The sequence below is a fragment of the Pseudonaja textilis genome, chromosome Z, assembly GCF_049901715.1.
Source record: "Pseudonaja textilis isolate UNSWEBS1 chromosome Z, rPseTex1.2, whole genome shotgun sequence".
NCBI lineage: Eukaryota > Metazoa > Chordata > Lepidosauria > Squamata > Elapidae > Pseudonaja > Pseudonaja textilis.
Window position 1 is genome coordinate 26,160,712 of NC_142008.1, and position 26,666 is coordinate 26,187,377.

The 26,666-nt window shown below is 38.0% G+C and overlaps 1 long non-coding RNA gene across 3 annotated transcripts in view; it reads left to right on the forward strand.

The window, feature by feature from the left end:
• The window catches only part of LOC148123945 (uncharacterized), a 100,795-nt gene that overhangs the window by 13,245 nt on the left and 60,884 nt on the right, over nucleotides 1-26,666 (forward strand). For all 3 annotated transcript variants that reach the window (XR_015739927.1, XR_015739928.1, XR_015739926.1), the window contains exon 2: nucleotides 13,372-13,507. This is a non-coding gene — a long non-coding RNA (uncharacterized LOC148123945). The remainder of the gene's footprint in view (nucleotides 1-13,371; nucleotides 13,508-26,666) is intronic.

Genomic DNA, 26,666 nt, shown 5'->3' on the forward strand with positions numbered 1-26,666 from the left:
TGCAATTGTCAAGTCTCCAATTTCTGATGTATAAAGTAGTTTTTCTTGTAGCGATCACTTCTGCTCGTCCTATTTTGGAACTGGCAGCCTTGTTGATAAGACAAGATCTTTGTGTCTTCCATTACGACAGGGTTGTCCTTCGTCCCGATCCTACGTTCATACCCAAAGTTAATTCAGTCTTTCACAGGGCACAAGAACTGATACTTCCTAATTTTTATCCCAAGCCATCCCAAGGGCTGGAACGACAATGGCATCAGCTGGATGTGAGGCGAGTGTTATGAATATATATTCACCACATAGCCTCTTTTAGAAAAACGGAGGCTTTGTGTCTTTTCAGCCCAACAATCAAGGATGCAAGGTCTCATTCTCCACAATAGGCCATTGGCTGCGGGCTGCAATAGCGAAAATGTATCAGACTCAAGCACTTCAGGTGCCCAGGGGCATAACAGCTCATTCAACAAGGAGCTCTGCAACATCGGCAGCATGGGCCACACAGGCACCAATCACTGACATCTGTCATGCTGCAACCTGGGCCTCTCCATCGCCTTTCATTAGGCATTATAAAATAGATGTGTTTGCATCAGCCGAGGCCTCCTTTGGCAGAAGGGTTCTACAACGGGTCCACAGGGACCAGGAGGGGATCCCAAGACAGACGGAGTCCCTGCCATACGACAGGCCAAGCTTTGGTATGTCTCACTACTGAATGCTCTGAGCAGCTCGTGGGAGAAAGGGTGTTGGTGCTTACCTGACACGCCATTCTCCTTGAGCTGAGAAGAGCATCCAGCCCCACCCTCTTCCATCTGGTGGAATCCTGTTTTGGCCAATGAAGTTTTACAGTATTAAGGGCGAGGGTGTTTGTTTCTCTCATCTTCTCCAAAACTGGGGAACGCTGGGGAGGAGTCCTGTGGAGGAGGAGGAGAGTTCCACAAATTAAGCCCAGCCTAGATAAGCAGAGACTGAAGCACCTCCCACTACTTGATGCTCTTCACAGCTCAAGGAGAATGGGCGTGTCAGGTAAGTACCAATGCCCTTTTTCTTTTTATATACACTGAGAGCATATGCACCAAGACAAATTCCTTGTGTGTCTAATCATTTGGCCAATAAAGAATTCATTCATTCATTACTGATTTACCCTCTGTCCAAAGCTTCACTAACATACTAGTGGTGATAGATTTTTTCACCAAGATGACCCATTTCATCCTCTGCAAGGGGTTACCCAATATCAAAGATGCAGCCCAACCTTTTCTTCTTTGCTATCATGGTATATTCTCAGGACTCATATTAGACAGAGATGCAGAATTCTAATCTAGATTTTGGAAAATATTTTTCCAGCTATTAAATATTCTCAGCTCATCACTCTGGCATGAATGGGGAGGCTAAAAAGCCTAAAAAGCCTTCAACAGTACTTGAGTTGCTACTGCACCTGCAGCAAATCATTACTACTACTCACAGAATTTTCTTACAACAATTTGCTGCACTCTTCAATTTCAATGATGCCATTTCAAATCATGTCTGGAACATACCCTAAGATTGCAAAACCACCCTACAATGGACTCCATTGTTCCAGGGCAGTTGATTTCTTACAAGAACACCCTGCAGCCCAATATTTTTTGAAATAGCAACTTAACAAAGCAAACCAGGCTTACCAGATGCCCATTGACAGGCACACCCATAGTACCAGTGTTTCTCTGAAAATAAGACCCAGTCTTATATTTTTGGTCATCAAAATAAGCACCGGGGCTTATTTTCAGTGAGGTCTTTTTTTCATGGCCACAATGGAGCAGAAGGCAGGGGGGTGGAGGACAAAGTGAGACACTGCAGGGATGGATGACGAAGCTGTGCACTGGTGCCAGAGACACTAAAAGGCAGTAAGAGGTGGAGGATAAAACAAAGCAGGCGGTGCAGAGTTTTCCAGTGTACTCCACACCGGCTTATCAGAGGGCCCCTAGCCAGGCCATCAATGTGCTGACAAATCCCTGGCCTTGTGGCAGTGCTTCTAGCAGCCTTGTGCAGATCACCAGCTTCTCCTTACTCAACACTGCAACAGAACAGGAGGCTGATTGATGCACCGGTGCTGCAATCACTAAGTGAGGCGGTGGAGGACAAAGCAAGATGGATTGGAGGGGGTTTGAGAACAAAGCTTCTCCTTGCTCCTGAATCAACAAAGCAGGAGGCTGAGCAATGCACTGGTGACATGACCACTAAGCAAAGTGGTGGTGGCAGAGTGGAGGATGAAGCCCCAATAGTATCCTTGGCCACCCGGCCTACACAGCCCTGATTCTGGTGGAATGAGAAGGTGACAGCTGGAGCAGTCCCCTCCCTGTCTCACCTGATGGTGGCCAGTGGGGCACTTCCTGCTACCACTCCCATTTCACCACCAGTTGCCTGGAGTCCTTGGGGGTTTGCCCTGCCACCTGGTTTCCAGCTCCCAACCAATTCCCCTTGCTTCCCCAGAGCATCCCTTCACTAACCTGATTTCCAGCTCTGTTCTCTGCTGCCATATGCAGGACAACAAAATATTGTGGGACTACTGGTTAAAAAAAAAGTTCAAACATACCTTCCAACTTCGCAAGATCATTTCCCCCCCAGAACTTGGAAAGTCTGATTGCTCTTTTCTTTTTAGATGGAGGGATGGGTAATGTAGGATATGACCAGGCTGAGCCTGAAAAAGGGTCAAACGTGTCATCAGTCATGAGACAGTACGCACCTTCAAGAGAGCTAAGTCCAGCCTGCCTTGAATGCCTTTCTTAATTGCTGCTAATTTCCTTTGACTGTTAGTAGCTCAGATTCTTGTAGAGAGATAAAGTTTGCAGTGAATCTTTATACTCATTTAAACTGCCTGAATTTCCTGATTTCTCCAGTGCTTGACAGTCATCATGTGATATTGCACTTTATAATGCATTGCTTAGTAATAGAAATTGTGGTTCCAATTACTATTGTTATATAACTATGTTATTTAACATTGTAACTAAATAAAAAACTGGCCAAACCAGCATGAACTTATGTAGTTAAAGTGGCATATTGTTGAGGTAATTCCCCATTAGGAAAATGAGCTCATACAGGGAGACGTAGTGAGAGTAATGTTGAATAACATACACACAGCACACAGATACACTGTACAGTAAATGTAGGTTTTTACTTCCAATAAACGTTTAAGTACAGTCCAAGATAAGCAGTCCAAGTCATTCACAGGTAAAGCAGTCAGTGTTCAGTTCAGGGATAATCCAAATATCAAAGTCCAGTATCAAAAAACAGTTCAGTGACAGACTTACATCAACGATCAGTAACAGTCATTAGGAGGAACAGCAACTCTCTCCAACAGAAGTAACAGAGACTCACTGAGACTCTTTTCTGAGACTAAACAACCCAGGTTTCTGGCTCCATCTTTTGGCTGTTTGAGAAACCACACCCAATTACAGTTTTAGGATTCTCTTAAAGACATAGTATTAAAATGTCTATCCTAGTTTATATATTTCTATCCCAAATAACTGTTAGGTGACTTACATTCCTAACATTCTCCCCTTTGGGTAGGACAATATATACAACCTTACATTCTAAGTCCATAATCCTCACAGCAAGCCTTATGCTTTATAGAGCCTTGGGCCTTTGTAAAATGATCTACTATATTGTTTTCTGACATACAGTATTCTAGCTTAATCATCTTACTTTGCACATATTGTCTCACTTTTAAATATCTTAAATCTGTGTGTTTTGTTCTTGTTTTAACAGCAATATTTGAAGCCATCTGTATTGCTGATTGATTATCTTCATAAACAACAATAGAATCTGTTACATCAATTCCCATGTCAATTAGTAGTTGCTTATACAAAACCAAATCTGTACATAATAAAGATAAGCATGAGAATTCAGCCTCCATTGTTGACAAACTTAGATGTTTCTGTCTAATAGATCTCTATCCAATCAATGCTTTTCCCAATAATACTGTACTGTACCTGATGTAGATTTTCATGTATTTCTGTCTGTAGCAAAAGTTGCATCAGCATATGTGGTTAAACTCAGTTCATCTTTAGGCTCCAAATACAATGCATAATGCATTGTTTGTTTCTGATATCTTAACACACGCGTAGCAGCTTGCCAGTGCCTTTCAGTCGGCTCAGCATTAAATCTTGCTAATTGATTAACACTGTATGCTGTATTTGGCCTTGACCAGTTACTGAGATAAGATAAACTACCAATCAAGGACTGATAAATGTTCTTATCAAAAATAGGACTTTGAACATTGCTAAACTCCTGGCTCATCGGTGTTTTAGCCAGTTTACAAAGTTCCATTTTAAAACTTTTTAGTAATTGGTTAATTTTATCTGCCTGAGAGATCTTGTATCCTCCCCTAGTTCTATCTATCTTTAAACCAAGATATTGTTTAATTTCTCCTAACTTTTTTTATCTTAAATTTCCTCTCTAACAGTGATATTATTTTAGTAGCTTCTTGTTCAGTTTTGGTGATTAATGCTATGTCATCAGTAAACAATAGCAACAATAAAATTACACCATTACTTTCTCTTTTAAACAAACATGGTTCAGCCATGCCAGCTACAAAACCTATCTTAGTTAATTCTTTAACTATACATTGGTTCCACTCATATCCTGATTGCTTTAAGCCATAAAGACTCTTTTTCAATCTCCAGCAATCAGTTGTATTATCATTTTTGAGACCTAAAGGTTTCTTTAAATAAATAGCATGTTGCAACGGTGCATGCAGATAAGCTGTCTCTACATCCAAATGATTTACAATGTATTTCTCCTTAGCTGCTCACACTAATGCTGCCCTTAATGTAGTAGCCTTCAGACTAGGTGCAAACACCTCATCACAGTCATTTGCTGTCTGATTGAATCCTTGTGCTACTAACCTGGCTTTATCGGTAACAGTCCCATCTACACTAGTCTTCAGTTTATAAATCCATTTACATCCTATGGCTTGTTTACCTGGTGGTAACTTAACATTTTCATATACCTCCAACTTTTTTAATGATTCCAATTCCTTATCCATTGCTTCCTGCCAAGCAGCCTGATCCTTAGCAGGATAGAGTTTTAGTTCACTATAATTATTTGGAACTGTATTCACTTGGCATACAACACTAGCCTGATATCTATCAGCTGGTCGTGTTACTCGGGTTGAACGCCTTGGTAATACAGAGCTAACTGGGGGACTCTCCTGTGCCACTTGCTCCTGTTCTTCTACTTCTTCCTGTGCTTCCTCTTTAATGGATATTCGTGGTTTACTTATTTCATCTTTAGGGACTATTTGGGTGTCAATAATATCATTGCTGGATTCCTGTTCCAGTTTATCCCACCCAACGTGCTCAAGAAATTTTGCACTAGCACTACAATAAACATGAGCTGTGCCTTGATTCCAAAATCTAAACCATCTATGGCTGGCCTTGTAACCTACAAAAAATAACTTCTTAGCTCTATGTTGCCCTTTCAGTCTTACTTGTGAGGGAATATGCACCTATGCTGGAGCTCCAAATGTGTGTAGGTAACTTAAATTTGTTTTTCTGCCATGCCAACAAGTGAATGGCAATTCTCCAGTTGTTGTGTTAACTACATTGTTTAAAACATGGTTGCTACATGTGTTTCAGGCAAACCTGAATCAGATAACATAGTGTGAGCCATGGCTTGTAATGTTTGCCCTCTTCATTCTACAAACAAGTTATGTTGTGGTCTGTAAGGTGCAGAACGTTTATGCTTAACACCAGCCAATTTCAGCATTGTTTGGAATCTTTTGTTAACAAACTCAGTCCCATTATCAGTAACTAAAGTAATTACTTTACTCCTCATTTTTCTTTCAGCAAACCTTAGCCAGTTCAAGAAAGGTTGTAATGTTTCTGTTTTGTTTTTCATGAGATAGCAGAAACCATATCGTGAGTAATGGTCCATAATACTCAAAATATAGCAGGCACCTCCCAAACTAGTTTTTTTAGGACCAATTATGTCAGCAAAAACAACCTCTAAAGGTTCTTTGGTCTTAACCCCATTAAGTCTGTTTTCTGGAGTAATGCTTTTCTCTTGGCTACAAGCATTACAGTTTAAATACTTGCTACAGGGTTTCAATTTTACTCCCTCTGACAATTCAACAGTTTGTTTGAGCATTTTGAAATTAATGTGCCCCAGACATCTATGCAGTAAATGTATACATTTATCATGTGGCTTAACATTGTTATAAACTGAGTTAGCCATCTTCAACTGATCATCATGTATCACATATAAATCATTTTCTAAAGTAGAAGTATCACTTTTACCCTCTTTCTCTCTTATACAGTTATCTCCCCTAAAGGTTACTACATAACCAATATTAGCTAAAGCCCTTACTGATAACAAATTAAATTTCAGTTTAGGTACATATAACATAGTTAAATGTTGTTTATACAAGAAAAATATGCAGTACCTTCACCAGAAGCCTTCATCTTCCATCCATTTGCCAATGATACATGTTGCTTACTCGTGGACATCTTTACAAACCTCTTTCTATCTTGAGTAATGCATTGCAATGCTCCACTATCAACAACCCACAAATCATGGTTTACAGTTGAATTGCTAGACATAGCTAAATTAACATTCTTCTTAGCTTTCTGGTGATTACTAGTATTCTGTCATTTTCCTTTCTTACAGAATCTAGCTATATGTCTCCTAGCCCCACAAGAAAAACATTTCCTAACAGTATAGGCAGTTGAAGACAAATCCTCTTCTTGTGGTTGTTTCTTTCTCAGTTGGTCCCTATCCGGTCATCTTCTTGCTTCTTCTAACAACCTTCTGGTTATGTCAGTCAATGTCAGTTTATCTCTGGGCAGGACTTCCAGTGAAGATACATAATTATCATAACTTTCATCCAATGAGGAAAGAATGATGTAAACTTGATGCAGCTCTGAAAATATCAGTTCCTTTTCATGTAGCTCCTGAAAAGTTCTTTTCATGAAGTTCAAATGAGCTAACATATCTCCACCTTTCAGAAGACGTGCTCTAAACAGTTAACGTGTAAGATGTATGTGTGCACCTACACTGTCACGAACATAAATCCTCTTCAAATTCTCCCAACACCTAGCAGCAGACTCTTCTCCACGAATATGGATTAGCTGCTAGTCACTCAGTGTTAGTCCAATTATACAAAGAGCTTGTTCGTTGTTCTGTTTAAAGTCAGCAAGCTTCTTGGCACCATCCTCATTTTCTGGATCCCAAGCATTTACATCTGGTGGATCCTGAACTGCATTCCATAACCCTTCTCTACGCAGAAGTAGACTGCACTCGTGAAGTGATTCAAATGATATTAAAATTAATGTTTCCAACTTTATTATTAAATGAAAAACAACTTCTGCACGCTATGAATTTTTCCAGTACATTGGGACACATTTTCTTAATTCCCTTTCTCTCTAGTTTTTTTTCTGTACTAGAAATTATTCTTCCTTTGTTGCTTTTTCACTCACATTCACCCACAGATAGCATAGATAAAGTTATTTGGCAATGTATATATTTATTTTGCTGTAAAACCTCAGGGCTCAGCTAACAATAGATAGCATATCCTTTATATATCAGCCACTATCAAGAAAAACAATACAATATTTATAATAGAACCCTGACTATGTCATAATATGCCTTTAATTTTTAAGTTGTTCTGAAATGTTAAAAATATACTAGAGATAATATTAAACCATGAAGCACTTCTGCTTATTAAATTGAATGTTTATAAAATTGTCATTTGAGCCCTCCCTTTTATGAGTCTAGCAGTTATTGGTTAAAGCCTAGCTTAGTGTTGGGGACATGGAAGAAAAAGTAAACAAATTTGTCCTTTTTTGGGGTACAATATACTCAAATTTCATCTCACACTTAATGCAATGAATGGGGAGTATTTGTAAACCTGTAGTACCTGCATGCCTGTGTACATACAATACTTCTGGGAATCAAAACTGATACGGGTTAGCTTAGACATGTCTCTGTTGTCCCTTCATTATTATATGACATTATCATTACAGGACTATTAAGGAACCTAGGCTTACATCCTCAAAAATGTCTTGTCATAAAGAAGTGTGAAATGGTTCACCTCTATTTTAGACTTCACATTCATAACTCCTTAAAGAGACTTTAAAAAGCATGAGATTTTCTAGCCAGATTTTTAAAATCTTGAACACATCCATAGGATCTAACTATACTGATATCAGTATTTCTTCTAAAACATCCAAATTAGATCAGGACTCTAATGTAAAGATAGGATGCTATCATATCCAGTCCAAGAATGTACTGTTATGCCTGGCACAGACATCATCATAATGGAACATGAAGAAAAATAATATTTGTAGATTAAAAAAAATGAAACTAGTTTAACATGGATGGACTATTTTAGACTTGGAGAATACAATTTTGTACAACCCACAGTCTTCCTTCCAGAGAAGATGGTAATTTTTTAGATTAGGTATCAATATTCTCTATCAGATCCTAGAATATTTTCTTTCTGATAAGCATTTATTTACTACTCAAGTTGCTATTATTGTAACCAGAAACAGGTAATTATTTTGTGTTTTGTTTATTGGAGATAGCTAATTTTATTTGTCTGAATGGCATCCCATCATCTTTTTTCCTTTTAAACCATGGATGTGAAACTCGCGTGTGAGTTGATATCTTGTGACGTATTGCGATGTATTTTGCCTTTGCAGAACGAGTGGGCATGGCCTGCGCATGATGCATCCGGCCTGCGAGCCCCCAGTTTGACACTCCTGTTTCTAAACTGAGTTTAGTCAGATGGCTATTCTAACCAAGAGAACAAATAAAAGCGATTAAAGGCATTGTAATCAACTGAATATCAGATTAAATGTAGCTAAAAACAGAATATCTCAGTTGAAAGATCATAGGAAGATAGTGAATACATCTAAAATTGATTGACTAAAGGCTGTGAACATTCTTCATGACCAAACAATGGAAGTCTCACTCTCACTAGAACAGTTTATGGGTGTTTAGAATTCCAAAAGAAAATGAGAAAGGCCAGCTGGTTCTCTTTATGAAAACTCTGAGATGGGAAGGTTTGTATAAAGATTACCAGATAAATATTAAGTGGCTTCTTGAGAAGACTTCATTTTTGTACAGCTAATATGCCTCACTCTCACTCATTGTGAAGTTCCTTAGATTTGCCTTGATAAAATGAATTTGTTTACAGAAAGTAATCAAATAATTGAATGGGGAGGAGATAAAAGACTCATATTTTCCCATATCACAGTAAGGAAGATAGATATACAGAGAAAGATGATCAACACAGTGAATGATATCAAAGAAGAATCTTCCAAATTTTATCAGATTTCCAGTTCTTTGTTTTGATTTTTTTAAAGGCACTCATAAGAATAAAAGTTAAGGTAAGTTATATCTCTTTAAACTCCTATTGAAAGAAGATGCTTTTTAAAACTATCAGATTTTGCTATTATGCTTCCTTACATTCAAGTTACTACATTTATTTATCTCTAGCTTTTATATGCATTTTGCTTGTTATATCTATATATTTGAGGTACAGAAAAGTTTACAGATTTCAGGTTCTTTTACAGCTTTATTATTTCCTTTCCCTATTTCTTTGCTTTTCCTTCCCAAACTTTTAAATATATGTTCATTACTAGGTGTGTTGCTTTTTTTGATTGATTATATGCCACCAAGTCATTGTTGACTCTTAGCAACCACATGAATAGATTTTCTGCATGACTATTTACTCCTAACCTGGTGTATCAGGTCTTCCATCGATGCACTCATGGCCACTGTAGCTAAATTCATCTATCTTGCTGCTAGTCATCCTCTTTCTTTACGCTTTTCCAAGAATTAGAGCTTTTTTTTCAGAGAGTTGGGTCTACACATGATGTGTGTGTTTCTCTCTCTTCCTCCCCATTAATTCATTCCTAATCAGGGTAAAGGACCTACTATATTTTATAGATCTGTTTTCTTGCTATTTCCAAGAGGATGTTAAGGCTTTAAAAGATTTTTGATCATAGAGGTTACAACTTATTATTCAAGCTGCTGAACACCCGGTTGAGGCAGTATTTATACTAACATAAAAAACTTCTGTCAATACCCATTTTGAATAAACGTTTTGATCAAAGTTAACATCAACAAGATGTAACAGCTACAACCTATTTAAATTCTATAAAAGGTTTTATAAGGGTTATTTTTTTAAAGTTTTTAAGATGAATTGTTTCTTCACCCCCTAAATCATCTACAGGAATTCTATGATCTTTGCTTTATTATAGGTAGTCCTCAGGTTGGGGCAAGCAATTGAGAGCAAAATTTCCATGACTAAGCAATGCAGTTGAAAAGTGTGATGTTATATGACCAATCACTTAGCAACTATAATCTCAGCAGTCCCAATTTCCATTGTAACTCCAGGAACATGTTGGGCATTAAGTAAGAAGAGGTAGGAGTCCCAAGCAAGCAAGCTGATGACATTGGGAATCAGGAGTGGCATAGGTAGACACTCTAGAGCTAGGATGGCAAACCTATGGCACGCATGCCAGATGTGGCACACAGAGCCTTCTCTCTGGGCTCATGAACTGTTGACCCAGCTCAGCACCGGTGCGCATGTGCATGTGCCCCTCCCACTGGCCAGCTGATTTTTGGATCTCTGCCATGTATGCGCAGGGGTCAAGCCACATTGGGGGTAACACGTGCATGTGTGGGTAGCAGGACGCATGCATGGGGAGTCCATGTGCATGTGCAGGTGATGGGGTCACCCATGCATGCGTGTGGGACAGAATGTATGTGCAGGGTGTGCTCGTGCACTGCATTTTGGGGGTGCGCGCACACACAAACACACTTTGGGCACTTGGTGCCAAAAAAGTTAGCCATCACTGGCCTAGAGCATGGGCTGGTGTGTGGGTAACACCGTAACATGGATGGGGTTGCAGTGTCCAAATGCTGTGGAGAATACCATAGGCAAACAGTACAGAGCATAGGCAATACTGTAATATGCAGATGATATATATTATGGCTAGACCAGAATTTTTTGTTTCTCAATTCATTTAATTAATCTGAATTTTGAATTCTTCCTGATTATTATATAAATTATATTAGACTTAATGTGTACTGGTGTTATGGATAATTAAAACAATTTTAAGAATTGGGTTCTAGATTATGTTCTAATTCCCTTATTTATCTTGGTAAAATAATTCTCTTGAAACTTCACTAACTAGTAAATTTGAATATATTTCTTATTTTGATGCATATGTATGAAGATCTAGACAAAATTATTTTATTGTGTCTTTATAGTTCTTATTTTTGTTTTGCTTTTCTTTGCACAGTATCTGCTAGGATTGGAGAAATTTATAAATGTCATTACAAAAATAAATACCTTTAGTATTTGGGCTAAGATTATTAATCATTACTATTATTTTGAGCAAGGATTTAGAATTTTTGATTTTTAACCTGCGTGTCACTCAGGGTCACTGCTGTGAGACTTGTAACTATGTACCAGTTTACACACACACACACAAATTGGGGTTCAATTCATATATACGCAGATTCTTTATATGCGGATTCTATATAATTATTTTAAATTAATTTTCTCAGTATTAAATCAGATCAAGTCACTTCATTTTGTCAACAGCCAGATCATAAACAAATATTTGCAAGATAAAATATACCAAAGCCAAAAATTCAAACCTTATATGAACAGTTGAAAAAAAGACAATATTTTTCTTCTCTAATTGTCCAAATCACTGGATGATAGTCACTGTAAGCACCTACATAACTGGATTGAGAAACAATCTACAATATTAGACAAGATCAGAAGGACCATAAAATTTGATTGATAATAAAGAACTATATATTCTTACAGAATACAGATTTTATTGATTGAAATTCTCGGAGCTGCAAAGACAAAGTCTTTTACAACATGGCAATATTGTACCTTACCAGTATGAAGCCAGTAATTTGAAAAATAATTTGTCTTGAACATTTGATTCTATCTGTTTTAAAGTAATTTGAAATCAGGGATACATCTAATTAGTGATCTGTGTCCCTTATTTTTTTTTCTTAAGATCAGCTCTAACATTTAGTTAATCTAAGGTTAAATCAAGAGCAAAAAAGAAAGAAAAAGAAACACCCGTTCAATTATAATGCTACCTCCAAAGAATATTTAAAACACTGTATCAATATAAGGTGAATCAAATCCAATACACTGTAGACTTAAATTCTGTTTTAACCAATAGTTAAAATTAAATTTAGTAGAGTGGAGAGGGGATGGCTTTAAAGAATAGGAAGAAAAACCACTTCAAGGCAATCGTCAAATAAGATGAGCCTGAACAGGGGCTGAGAAAGTAATTTGCAAAAATGTCTGAGATAAACCCCTCCTTACTTCACATAAAAATAAAGGAGGGGAGGGAGAGTACATTCATATTTGCAAAGTTCTGTTATTATAGTTGTTACAATAAAAGTAGCCCTGAGTTACATGACATTGGTCTCTCAGTCTAGTATACCTTATAGAAATGACAAATTTAGGCCTTACAGCTTCCAGAGTCCAGTCATAATGTAATGTTCAATAAAGAGTAAATTTAGAGATGTAAAGGCTGCCCTTAGGAAAACACTAGACTGCTTTTAAGGATTAAAAATTAAGACTGTTCTAAAGCATTATGATTTCTAAAACTTTCACCTTGAAAAGTGTAAAGATTCACTTGTCACTTAACATAAAATATTATTCAATCTAATAATTATGAGGGGATGCATGGTTAATACATACATCATGCAAGTTGTCAACCATCTAGTTGGGTTCATGTGATCTTCAGAGGCTTCCAGAGCAGATTTAAAAAGAGTTGGCACTTCCATCACTAGTCATGATTTCCATCTTGATTTTTTTTTTACAACCCTCACCACTCCCCCTCCTCTCACAAAGTTACTCCTGAATGTCTGAGTTTCTTTTTCTAAGAAAACACAGCCAAGGGACAAATAGAGTTAGGAGCTGCTAGGCTTTATACCACATTTATCTTAGACCAGAAAGGCTGTTTATGTATGAATTTGTTTCAAAAAAAAGTGCCCAGGCTTACTCATACTGTGTATATTTTCTATGCATTTCTCCCCTTTAATTCCTTTATTCAGTGGTGACAGCAATATATTGCTCAATCTTGACAAGAAAAACATGTTGGCAAACTGTGCCACAGTCCCTTTAGGTATTTAAGGAAGTTGCCAGAGCATAATTTGAAAACAATTTTGAGTAAACTGCATTGTACATACTATGCAAAATAGTTAGAAAGTTTTTTACCCAGAATAATACAACTCTGATAGGACAATTGATTCTACAATTTAACAAGCAACAGGACTCAAATTTTCACTGTGGTTTTCTTTCCCATAAAAATTATATAAGACATACTCATTCTAGTAAATGTTTTTTTTCCTTTGCAGATTTCAGACTTAACAAATAGAATATAATTCTTTATTGGCCAAGTGTGATTGGACACACAAGGAATTTGTCTTGGTGCTTATGTTCCCAGTGTACATAAAAGAAAAGATACATTCGTCAAGAGTCAAGAATCATAAGGTACAGCACTTAATAATAGTCATAAAGTAAAATAAGCAATCAAATTATACTAGAAAACAGTCAATAAAAATATAGTATCATTGTGTTATAACTATTGCTGCTATTGATTTTATTTCAATAATTCGATTTTTATGTGTATCCAGCTTCACAGATTATGATGCCAGTTATTCATTGCTAAATTTCACAAATAATTTTGTAGATTTCACAGATATTTGCAGATTTTTTAGATGTCATTTGACCACAAGGGACAAGGGGAAGTTTCTCTCACCTCACCTCAACCTCATAACAATATTTACATTGTTTTTTGTCATAACATGGAACATGCAATGACTCAATGTTGTCACAATTGCGGCTTTTACTTAATATTATTATACTATTTTAATTAATATTGTTACTGTGGGTTTGAAACTATTTTATTTTCTTGTGAGCTTTCCTGGAATATTAGCACACCTTTACAAAACCTTTATTAAAAATTTTATAAATTTAGGGATAAGCCTTATTAAACGCATAGGTAATGTAGTCTTGGGTATCATATTAAGCCAGAAAAAGAATTATTTGGTTTGGGTTGGCTTATTGTGCTATCTGAACTGTGTCATCGATGTATCTTAACCATAGTTTGGGTTTGTGGGTGGCATTGGCTAGGGCTCTGGATTTGAATTCTTCCATGAACAGGTTTGCAATAACTGGTGACAGTGGTGATCTCATAGGAGCTCCTTCAATTTGCTTGTATCTTTGTCCTTTGTATGTGAAATATGTGTTGGTTAAGCAGGGTTCTGCTAGTTCCATGAGGTGTTTGGGTGGTTGGTATTTATTTTTGATGATTTCTAAGGTTTCTTTTATCGGGACTTGAGTGAATAGTGTTGGGTATAACAATCATACACCAACTAAGTTTGGGTGAATAAATATATAAACCAAAGTTTGGGAGTTTGTAACTTGTAGCTTTAAGCACAAAACTGCTTGTAATTAACTAATTAAGGGTGCGGTTACAAACGGCAATAAAAGGCAGTAAGAGAAACGTAATCTCTCTCTGCTTGTTATCAGCTTGCTACTGTTTAGTTTGCTACTGTTTGCTACAACTGTTTGAATACCTGAACGAAAGGACTATTTCATTGATGTGCTGATATCCTGTGAATACTCAGCGTTGTCTTCAAAAGGAAAGGTATCAGAGGAGAAGATATCTTTACAAGAAGATAAGGATATAGAACTGACTTGTAAATGGACTAAGTTACTGAATGGATATATTTGTGAATGACATATGGACTGATTGACAATGTTTAAACTCTAATTGGATTAAACAACTATTTAAACTACAAACAGTGTTTTTGTCATCAGTGTGTGTAAACTCTAGGGCCCTTCCTCTCTCATTTGGCTGCCTGGCTTGACTGCTGCTGCACATTCTGTTTGGGGGTTTGTCCCCAAACATTAACATTGGTTATGGGCCCAGTGAGCACAGTCTAACTAACCATGATATAGCAGTGAGAGTTGGTGTGAGTTGCACATTACTGTAAAAACAAACTGTTTTTCATTGATTTTTAAATAGTTGTTTACCTGAAGAACAATGGCACAAGTAAATTTGCCTAATCTGTCCATGATATCCAGACTAGATGGAACGAACTATGTTTCATGGTCAATGAAATGTAGTTTACTTCTACGAAGAGAAGGTTTGTGGGACATAATAACAAACCCACCAGATGTGACTAACTTAGATCCTAATGTTGAAGAGGATGACAAAAAGATACAAGACTATAAACGAAAGAATGAGCAGGCTTTATGCATCATAGGACTGACTCTCTCTGACCAGCAACTTATCCATATCCGTGGAGAGGAAAATGCTGCAAACTGCTGGGAGAACCTCAGGAAGATATACGTTCGGGACAGTGTAGGAGCTCATATATATCTTACACGCAAACTATTTCGAACACATCTTCAGAAGAATGGAGACATGTTAACTCATTTAAATTGTATGAAGAGCAGTTTTCACGAATTACAAGAAAAAGAGCTTATATTTAATGAGTTGCAACAAGTATATATCATACTGTCTTCATTAGATCAAAGTTATGATGATTATGTGACTGCCTTAGAAGTATTGCCAAAAGATAGTTTATCATTAACCGAGATTACCGGCAGGCTATTAGAAGAAGCCAGAAGAAGGTGTGAACGTGACCAGCTGAGAGAAGATAAATCTAATAAAGAAGAGAAATTATCTTCAAAGCTTGAAAGAAACCAACTAAGTAAATTAAAGCACCCGGAAGAAGAGACTTTATCTTCGACGGCATACACAATTAAAAGGTGTTTTAATTGTGGAGGCAGAGGACATTTGGCAAGATTCTGCAAAAAAGAAAAACGCCAGAATGTAAAAAAGCCAAAGAAATCCTTTGAACTAGCCATGTTTAGCAACTGTGATGTGAAGAATGATTTATGGGTGGTGGACAGCGGTGCATCCCACTGCATCACGAGAGATAAGAAAAAATTTATAAAACTGTCTACAAGCTCTCAACATATATCACTTGCTAATGGCTGGAACCTCAAGGCCAAGGGAGAAGGTATTGCATACTGTCCATGCTTAAACCAGGATATAAAAATGTTGTATGTACCACAGTTAAAGGTGAACTTGCTTTCTGTAAGGGTATTAGACAAACTAGGTTATGTAATTACATTTAAGGATAATAATTGCATAATTGAAAAAGATAACAAAAAGGTAACTGCAGCTTTAAATGGAACATTGTATGTATTACATGATAGTAAGAAAGGGGAGGCACAGACTGTATTTAACAATATAAAGCCTCATAATGAATGTATCCATTTATTGCATAGGCGTTTGGGGCATGTAAATTTTAAAATGCTAAAACGTACAGTAGAGTTATCTGATGGAATAAGGTTAAAACCGTGTGATAAATATTTGCGTTGTAATGTCTGCTGTGAAGATAAGAGTAAAATATTGCCTGCAAATAGGCTAAATGGTTTCAAAACTAAAGAACCTTTAGAAGTAGTATTTGCAGACATTATAGGTCCAAAGAAACCCAGTATGGGGGTGCTCGATATATACTGAGCATTATGGACCATTATTCTAGATATGGGTTTTGCTACCTAATGAAAAGCAAAACTGAAACATATCAACATTTCTTCAACTGGTTAAAATTTGTAGAAAGAAAGACTAAACGGCAACTGATAACCTTGGTGACAGATAATGGTACGGAATTTGTTAACAGCAAATTCCAGAATAGATTAAAGGTAGCTGGAATAGAGCACAAGAAATCTGCACCATACAGACCACAACACAACGCATTTATTGAGAGAAGAGGCCAAACACTACAGGCAATGGTTAGAACAATGTTAACTGATTCTGGATTACCTGATTCTTTGTGGGGGGAGGCCACAATGTGTGCTAATCACATATTGAACAACGTTGTTAATACAACTACTGGTGAAATACCATTCACCATGTGGCATGGCAGGAAGCCTGATCTGAGTTACCTGCACACATTTGGTGCACCAGCATGGGTGCATATCCCTACACAACTCAGGCGTAAAGGGCAACACAGAGCTAAACAATTATTCTTCGTTGGTTACCAAGCAAACCATAGGGCATATAGATTTTGGGAGAAAGGCACATCTAAGGTGTTATGTAGTGCCAATGCCCAATTTCTAGAGCACGTAGGATGGGATAAGTTAGAACAGGATAACAATAAAGAAGTAATTATTGAATCCTATAGAAATCCCATTAATTATCCCTGTAACTTTAAGAATAAAGTAAAGAGACAAATACAGGCAGAGATAGAGCCCATAAAGGAAGAAATAGTACCAATAGCTGAGCAAGCTGAGGAACATGAACAGGTAGTAATTCAAAAAAGTCCTCATACTAGCCCAGCAATTCCCAGAAGAACTACACGAATATCTAGACCGCCTGATAGATACCAGGCTAACACAGTGTGCCAGATTAATAAAGTTCCATATACTGTAGATGAAATAAAAATGTATCCTACTAAAGATAAGGAAAGTTGGTATGCAGCAATGAATAAGGAATTGAAATCCTTAAAGGATATGGAAGTATATGAAAATGCGAGATTATCTGTTGATATAAAACCCATTGGCTGCAAATGGATTTTTAAGATAAAAACTGAAAAAGATGGTAATATAATCCATAAGGCACGATTAGTAGCCCAAGGTTTTAGACAAAATGCCAATGACCATGATGAGGTATTTGCACCTAGCCTTAAAGCAGCAACATTAAGGGCAGCTTTAGTGTGGGCAGCAAGTAAGAAATATATAGTCAACCATCTAGATGTAGAAACTGCTTACTTGCACGCTCCACTAAGACATACTGTATACATGAAAAACCTATTGGATTTAAAGGTGAAAATAATAATGATTATTGGTTGTTAAAAAAGAGCCTCTATGGTCTTAAACAATCAGGCTATGAATGGAACCAGTATATTGTAAAGGAACTAAACAATATAGGGTTTAAAGCTGGTTTAGCCGATCCATGTCTATTTAAAAGGGAGAGAAATGGGAAAATATCATTATTACTATTATTCACAGATGATATTGCTTTGATTACAGAAACTAATGATGAAGCCAATAAAATAATAGCATCATTAGCTAAGAAAATAAAAATCAAGCAATTAGGGGAGATAAAGAAATATATAGGTTTGAATATACTGAAAACACAGAAAGGTTTTAAGATATCTCAGGAGGATAAGATATCTAAATTGCTAATAGATTATAAGATGGAACTTTGTAAGACTGCAAAGACTCCAATGAGTCAGGATATTTGCAAAATGGATGCTCAAAGTCCAAAATTTGATAAAGTAATATATCAATCTTTGATTGGTAGCTTATCATACATTAGCAATTGGTCAAGGCCAGATATAGCTTATAGTATTAATCAACTGGCACAACATAATAATGATCCACTTCAATGTCATTGGAAAGCATTGAAGAGAATTTTGAGATATCTTAAAGGAACATTACACCATGCACTGTATCTAGAACCAAAAGGTGATCTAATACTGAGTGCTTATGCAGATGCAAGTTTTGCATCAGAAAGAGACACAAGAAAGTCGACTTCGGGAACAGCCATAATGCTGGGTAAGACATTAATAGGTTGGAAGTCAATAAGACAACAGCATATAAGTTTGTCCACTATGGAAGCAGAATTCTCCTGTTTGTCGTTATTATGTACTGAATTAATCATGTATAAGCAGATGATGAGTGACATGGGATTAACTGTAAATTATCCTATAATTGTACATGAAGATAATCAGGCAGCAATTCAAATGGCCACAAATATTGCAGTAAAAACTAGGAGCAAGCATACAGATTTAAGGTACTTAAACGTTAGACAATCTGTAAAAAGTAATATGATACAGCTGGAGTACTGTATGTCAGAGGACAATATAGCTGATAACTTTACTAAAGCCCAAGGTGCCATTAAGCACCAAGAGAGTTGTGTAAAGTATGGTTTTAGATTGTAAGGGTATTATATATTTATATCACCCAAAAGGGGAGAATGTTGGGTATAACAATCATACACCAACTAAGTTTGGGTGAATAAATATATAAACCAAGGTTTGGGAGTTTGTAACTTGTAGCTTTAAGCACAAAACTGCTTGTAATTAACTAATTAAGGGTGCGGTTACAAACGGCAATAAAAGGCAGTAAGAGAAACGTAATCTCTCTCTGCTTGTTATCAGCTTGCTACTGTTTAGTTTGCTACTGTTTGCTACAACTGTTTGAATACCTGAACGAAAGGACTATTTCATTGATGTGCTGATATCCTGTGAATACTCAGCGTTGTCTTCAAAAGGAAAGGTATCAGAGGAGAAGATATCTTTACAAGAAGATAAGGATATAGAACTGACTTGTAAATGGACTAAGTTACTGAATGGATATATTTGTGAATGACATATGGACTGATTGACAATGTTTAAACTCTAATTGGATTAAACAACTATTTAAACTACAAACAGTGTTTTTGTCATCAGTGTGTGTAAACTCTAGGGCCCTTCCTCTCTCATTTGGCTGCCTGGCTTGACTGCTGCTGCACATTCTGTTTGGGGGTTTGTCCCCAAACACTAACAAATAGTGAATAGTTGAAACTTACAAGCAGATCTTTTTGTTCCACATGTAAATCTTTGATCATTTCCAAGTGGTGGTATGAGTTTTGTACATGTGAAGCTGCTGCTTCAGCATGGGGCTGTAGCTGCTTTGCTAGGTATTTGGCTAGGTTTTGTAGTGGTGCTCCTCTGGAGCTGACTATGGGTCTGAGAGGTATGCCTTCTTTGTGTATTTTCGAGTAGCCGTATAGTTTGGGGCATCTGGAAGATTTTTCTCTTGGGATGATCGTCTGTTGGATCTCTTTGCTCATGTTGCTGGTTATGATTTTCTTCTTGGTTATTTTTTCCAGATATGTGGTTGGGTCCATGTTTATGGATTTGTATGTGGAGTCTTGGAGTAGGTCTGTCAATTTTGTTTTGTAATCTTTTCTATCCATTACTACTGTGGCATTACCTTTATCTGCTGGAAGTATGATTATGCTGCTGTCGTTCCTTAGGGCTTGCAAGGCTTTTAATTCCTCTTTGTGTAAGTTGCTTTTGGGTGGTTTGCTTGTGCGTAGGATGTTAGTGACTTGGTGTCTTATTCTATCAGCTTCATCTGTATTTAATTTAGTTAGGCTGGATTCCACTCTGCATATGGTGGATTCTGTGGGGATTTTTTGGGTGTTATAGCATAATTGAATCCTTTGGTTAGGACATCTGTTTCTGTTTTGGTGAATTCTCTATTGGAAACGTATGCTGATTGTTTCAAGTGTTGAAACAATTGAAGTGTGAGTTGTTGGGGGCTTTCTTGTCATGTTCTAATTTCTTTAGTTTCTTCAGGAGTTTGTCATTTTTGTAAGTGGTTTCAGTTTCAGCTCTCCGTTGTAAGTTGTTTTATCTTGTACCAAAGTAGAGGGTGGATTTTGTTGCTCAATTCCAAGTGTAGAGTTAGGAGGTCTTTGTTTAACTGGTCGAGTTGGAATCTCCTTCTGTGGAGCTTGTTCCTGAGTGGAGCCATTTCAGTTCTTTTCAGGATACATTTGGTAGCTGCTGTGCTGTGATGAAATGTTAATTTGAAGCAGGTCAGTGTTGCATTGTTGTCTCTGCAGTTGTGTAGGAATTTGAGGTCACATAGTATTCCTGCTCTTTTAACTTCCAGCTTCTCGTAGGTTTTGGTCTGGCTGTTTATTTCCTCCCCGTAGAGGTCTAATATTTGTTTTCTTAAGTTTTTGCTGGTATTTATATGTATGGTATTCAGCTTTGTTCAGGTATCTTCCCACATCATTATAGTTGTGCTTTTAAAGTTGTAGCGACGTTTTGGCAGAATCTCATATCCCATCATCAGGCTTGTGTATTGTGTTCGTCTGTGAGTTAGGCTTTCATAGCCATTTCTATTTTAAATTTGGTGCTAGCCTATTGCTATGTTAGAATGTTTTTTTCTTCATCCTGATTGGTTGGGAGTCTTGGTCTGTGTTTATTGGTCTTGGAGTTTGCTGTGTTCTGTTTGATTGGTGTTTCTAATATCTTCTTCATATTCATTCATATTAAATATTAAATAATATTAAATCAAATATATATGTATGTATGTATGGTATTCAAGTTTGTTCAGGTATTTTCCCACGTCATTGTAGTTGTGCTTTTAAAGTTGTAGCAACATTTTGGCAGAATCTCATCTGCCATCATCAGGCTTCTGACAAACACAATACAGAAGCCTGATTCAGCCTGATTATACATATACATACATACACATACACATACACATACACATACATATATATATTTGTTTTCTGAGGTTCTCGCAGGTATTTGTATGTGGATCTTTGGTTATTCGGGTTTTCTCCCACGTAAGATTGGAAGTATCTAGGCAACGTTTCGATGAAGTCTCATTCATCATCTTCAGGCTTGTGTCTTCGGCTTTGTGCTTGCGGCTGCTTCTTCCTTTTAACTGCTAGTGGGTGTGTGACTTGATTGGGTGGGGGCTTGGCTGTGTTCTGATTGGGTGGGGGGTGTTCTCATTGGTTGGGCGTTTGGCTGTGTTCTGATTGGTTGGGGGTTTGGCCATGTTCTGATTGGCTGGAGGTATGTTCTGTTCAGGTGGGGGCTTGGTTGTGCTCAGGTTAGTCTTAGTTGCTGGGGGATTTGAGCTGGTGAGCTGTGATCCTGCTGTTTGGCTTCGCGTTCGTGGTCGTGCCGCATCTTCATGGTGGGCATCAGTTCGCTTCATGTATGGGTTGGAGGGGTTTGAAGTGGGTAGTGATGCAGCTGCGGTACAGCTTCTGGTCCGTGGTCGTGTCTCATCTTCTGTGTGGGTGTGAGTCTGCTTTCTATGTGGAAGTGTGGTGGTAGCATCTTGTGTGGCCCTCGTGGGTGTGGGTCTGGTGTCATTCTTCATGTTAGGTACCTCATGTTTGTTCATGAGGGCGGGTTTCCAAATGGCTGGTAGACAGGAGGTATCATCTCGTCTATTCATGCTTTGTGGGTGTTTTTCTATCTATGGCTTCTCTGATTATTCTGCTGTTGAAGTGTTCGGTTTTGGCGATAGTTCTGGTATTTTTAAAGTCAATCTCATGTCCTGTGGCTTTGAGGTGTTGGACCAGGGAAGAGGTCAGTTCTTCTTTTTTGATTGAGTTCTTGTGTTCTTCAATGTGTGCAGCAGGATCACAGCTCACCAACTCAAATCCCCAGCAACTAAGACTAACCTGATCACAACCAATCTCCCACCTGAAGAGAACACACCCCCACCCAATCAGAACATAGCCAAGCCCCCACCGAATCAAGTCACACACCCACTAGCAGTTAAAAGGAAGAAGCAGCTGCAAGCTCGCATTACTCTGAGTAGCACAAAGCCGAAGACACAAGCCTGAAGTTGATGAATGAGACTTCATCAAAACGTCACCTAGACACTTCCAATTTTACGTGGGAGAAAACCTGAATAACCAATCAACAAAGTTTCGAATTCAACAAAATCAGCAAGATCTCCTCACACTTCACCTCAGACTCAGCAACAAGATTCACCCTGCACTTTGGGACAAATCCAAACAACTCGCTGTCTGGAGAGCCGAAACACAGACCACCCTCAAGACAAACACACACACCAACAAACTCAGGAAACTACAACAATGCCAGAAACAAACTCCTCCCCCCTCACAGCCACACATGAAACAAACAGTGCACAACATCTCAGACAAGATCCTCACCGAATCAGAAACCAATGTCCTTTCGAAAGCATTCAACTTTGCTGTCACTCCCAAACACATCCCCACAGAAACCATCATATGCGGAGTTGAAACCAGCCTGACCAAAACCAACCCTGATGATGCTAATAGAATCAGACTCGAAATCACCAACATCCTCTGCACTAGCAAACCACCCAAAAGCAACTTATCCAAAGAACAAACTGCACTGCTCAACCTGAAAGAAGACACCAGCATAATAATTCTACCAGCAGACAAGGGCAGTGCCAACCTACTCCAAGACCCCACATACAAACCCCTAAACACAGACCCCACCACCTACCTAGAAAAAACCACCAGATCCAAAATAAAAGCCTCCCCCATCAGCAAAAAAATCCAGCAAAGAATCATACTCAAAGAGAAATCATCCAGATGCCCTAAGCTTTATGGTCTCCCCAAGATACACAAAGAAGGAACCCCACTTAGACCAATAGTCAGCTCCATAGGCTCACCTCTACAAAACCTAGCCAACTGGCCCAGGGAATTTTTTTGTAGGAGCACTGCAGTGATGGCGACATTGCTGGCTTGTCTGGGTCAGGGTGCAGAAGGATTGGTTCCCTCAGAAGCATTCCCTTCAACTCCTCAAACACTCGCTGACACTCAAGGGTCCAGTTCAGTGGCCAGCTAGGTTTTGGCTGGGACCGAATCCCTTGGTTTTTAACAGTTCAGTCAGTGGTAATGCTATCTCAGCAAATGTGGGAATGAATTGTTGGTAAAAGTTTTCAAACCTCAAGAAATTTTGAAGCTGTTTCTGGGCGCAAGGGGGCTGCCAGTTGAGCACCACTTTGACCTTGGCGAACTCCATCTCTATGTTATCCCTTGACACTCAGTAGCCTAGATAGTCTAAGGAGGTCTTATGAAATTCACATTTGACAGTTTGCTATAAAGCTTGGCTTCTAGGATTTTTTCAGAACCTGCCATACAATCCTCCATGTCTCACAGAAGATGTCTCATTCAAGTAAACTAAGACTCCCTTGTCTAGGTGCACATGTAGCACCTCATTAATGAGTTGCATAAATACTGTGGGGTCTCCTTGGAGCCCAAAAGGCATCACTTTGAATTCGAAACTGCCTAGCAGGCAATTGAATGCAGTCTTCCATTCATTGCCCTCTCTTATGTGAACCCAATAATATGCTTTCCTTAGGTCTAACTTGGTAAATACTTTGCCTTTTGCCAAATAATTGAGCAGATCCTTCATAAGAGAGAGAAGGTATTTTGTATGCAGACAGCATTTATTCTGTGAAAATCAACACCTCCCCCCAACCCACTCCATCTTTCTTTTCTTTAAAGAGCATGGGGACTGTGACCAGTGATTTTGCTAGTTGGATGAAACCTCTAGCTAAGTTGGTGTCACTTACTTTCTCAATTCATTCATTTCTCTTGGGGACATTGAGTACATTTTTGGTTTGGGTAGTTTTGCCCCTGGGATGAACTCAATTCTGCAGTCTAGGTTGGTAGTGGGGACTACGTTGCATTTTTCCTCACTGAAAGCTTCTGCTAAATTTGTATATTCTTTGGGTATGCCTGGGTAACCTGGTAATCTTTCCGTCGTGGAGGCTACCCCATCCTTCTGACAACCGTCTCGGGGTCCTAAAGATGGTTGGTTCTTGGATTGCAATTTGATCCTCATTAATTCTCATATGACCAGTATGAAGTAATTTGTCATATAAAAAAAAGAATTTTAGTGAAATTGCAAAATAAGTTTATGAAGAAAGAATAAAGTAGTCAAAGGGAGGGGGGAAATTGATTGAATTGTGATTGAAAATTGTTAATGAGGTCCTCAAAGAGAGGTGAGAAGTTTAAAAAACTAAAAGCAATTTACAGACATGGTAGAAAGATAGTTTGCAAAGACAGAAGGGTATAGTGAATTGTGTTGACATAAACTAATTCCGCTAATTTATTGTTTATTACATTTACACGTCTCTGCTTAGCAATATTGGGTGGCTTACAACATCATAAAAGCGCAATATAAAACAAATAATAAAAAGGTGGGATGTGTGGGTTCCCCCAATTCAGCACTAAATTTTAGTTTATAACTTATGGAGAAACTCTAGAGCCCAAACTGAAAGTGACAGAATGACAGGAAATTGTGAGTTTCTATTCGAAATACCTCAGGGTTGTCAAACTGGTGGCCCCTGGGCTGGATGCATCATGTGCGAGCCATGCCCACCCCAGCTCTGCAAAGGGGTAAAACATCATGAAATGTCATGTGACAGCAGTGTGATGCTGCGAGTTTGACACCCATGAAATAGCTACATCACTAAAATCACAGTACATTAATTACTAGCAGTATTGTTCTTGTGTCCTGCCCCTCTTTTTAATGTAGATGATTGTTGATCCAGCTATCATTACTGCTAATGTGATTATAATGATTAGTAAAAAAAACAATCAAACACAAGTTTTCTTAGATAATTTTCAAGACAGAAAAAAAAAGTAAAGACAGAGAAACTCGCACATGTGCCCCCCCTTTGTTTCTGGGAGTTTATTATCTTTGATTTCTGATGGGGTTTCACTACCAGCCAGACATAGTACATAATTTCTGCAGAAGAGCAAATGGCTGCCATGTTTTTTGCTGAACTTTATTTTTGTGTCAGTTATGCCCTGTCCTGGATAGGGAGGCTGTCCACTCACGTCTCTCATGCCCTGGTCATTTCCTATTTGGAGTACCGTAACTCAGTACATATGGACTATCATAAAAAAGTGCCTGGAAGGCTCAGCTGAAACAGAATGCATCTGGGCACAAAAAAAGAAAAAAAAATAGTACATGTGACACCTCTGCTGTGCAACCAACATTAGGTTTCAGTCTATTTCTCAGTCCATTCCAATATGTTCATTGTGACCTATAAAGCCCTACATCAGCCCATTTCAGGCAGGCAGGGAAGGCATGTTGCAGATCCCATCAGCCAAAGAATTTTGACTGAAGGGATTCAGGAAGAAAGCCATAACTGCAGTTGCCTTCATACTGTGGAACATCCTCCTCTCAGAAGTGAGGCATTCTCCATCTCTTGATTTTCTAGAAAAGCATGAAAACATGGCCTTACTTGGAGCACAGAGAGGAGCACACAGCCATGGGGCTGGCTGGTTCATCCCCTAAAAGTCCTCCCCTGCCTTTTTAATTAAAGTTTAACATTGCTTGTCTCCTTTACATTTTATATAATGTTTTTATGTTTTTAATATTTCATTGTACATCTCCCAGAGACCCTCTGTAAGGGAGATGGGAGACTTTAAAACTGGATAAATAAAAATAATAATCTCCAAACTGCCTCTTACTTGGAAGAGCGCACCCTCCAAACTGGTTTCTTTAGTAGAAGAGTAGCATGTCTTAGAAAGGGTGACTCAGTTTTTCTAAAATGTTATCCAGGAAACAAAAATTTTGTTTCCTTCTCTGCTTCAGGCCAATTCAAAATTGAAGCCTATATAGCTATGTAATAAACAGTGGACGTCAGCCAATAAGAGGTTATGCAGTCACTGCTTGTAATATGAGCTCTGTTCCTAAGAGACTAAAAAAACTTGAATAAAAACTGTCTTGTTTTAGTTACTTATTATGTCCAGAGCTTTTATAACAATCTCAGTTACTTTCAGTTTCTATCAGAAATGTAATCTTGTACATCTGACTGACTCTAAATGCTGACTTTTTTATACCATATGATGGATTTATATGATGAAAGCCACCTTTTATTTGCATTTCATTGCTTGTCTGTTTCTTCTTGTTTCTATCCTTCCCAGCATTAGTGTTTTTTTTTTGCCAACTATGAAATTATGAAAAATTGAGCACCAAAAGTGCTGAACACTCTGTACTCCAAGAACCTAATGATCTATTTATTCAACTGATCCAAATGGGTGTCTCCAACATTTAATTTGTAAAAGCAGAGATGACAAAAATAAAGC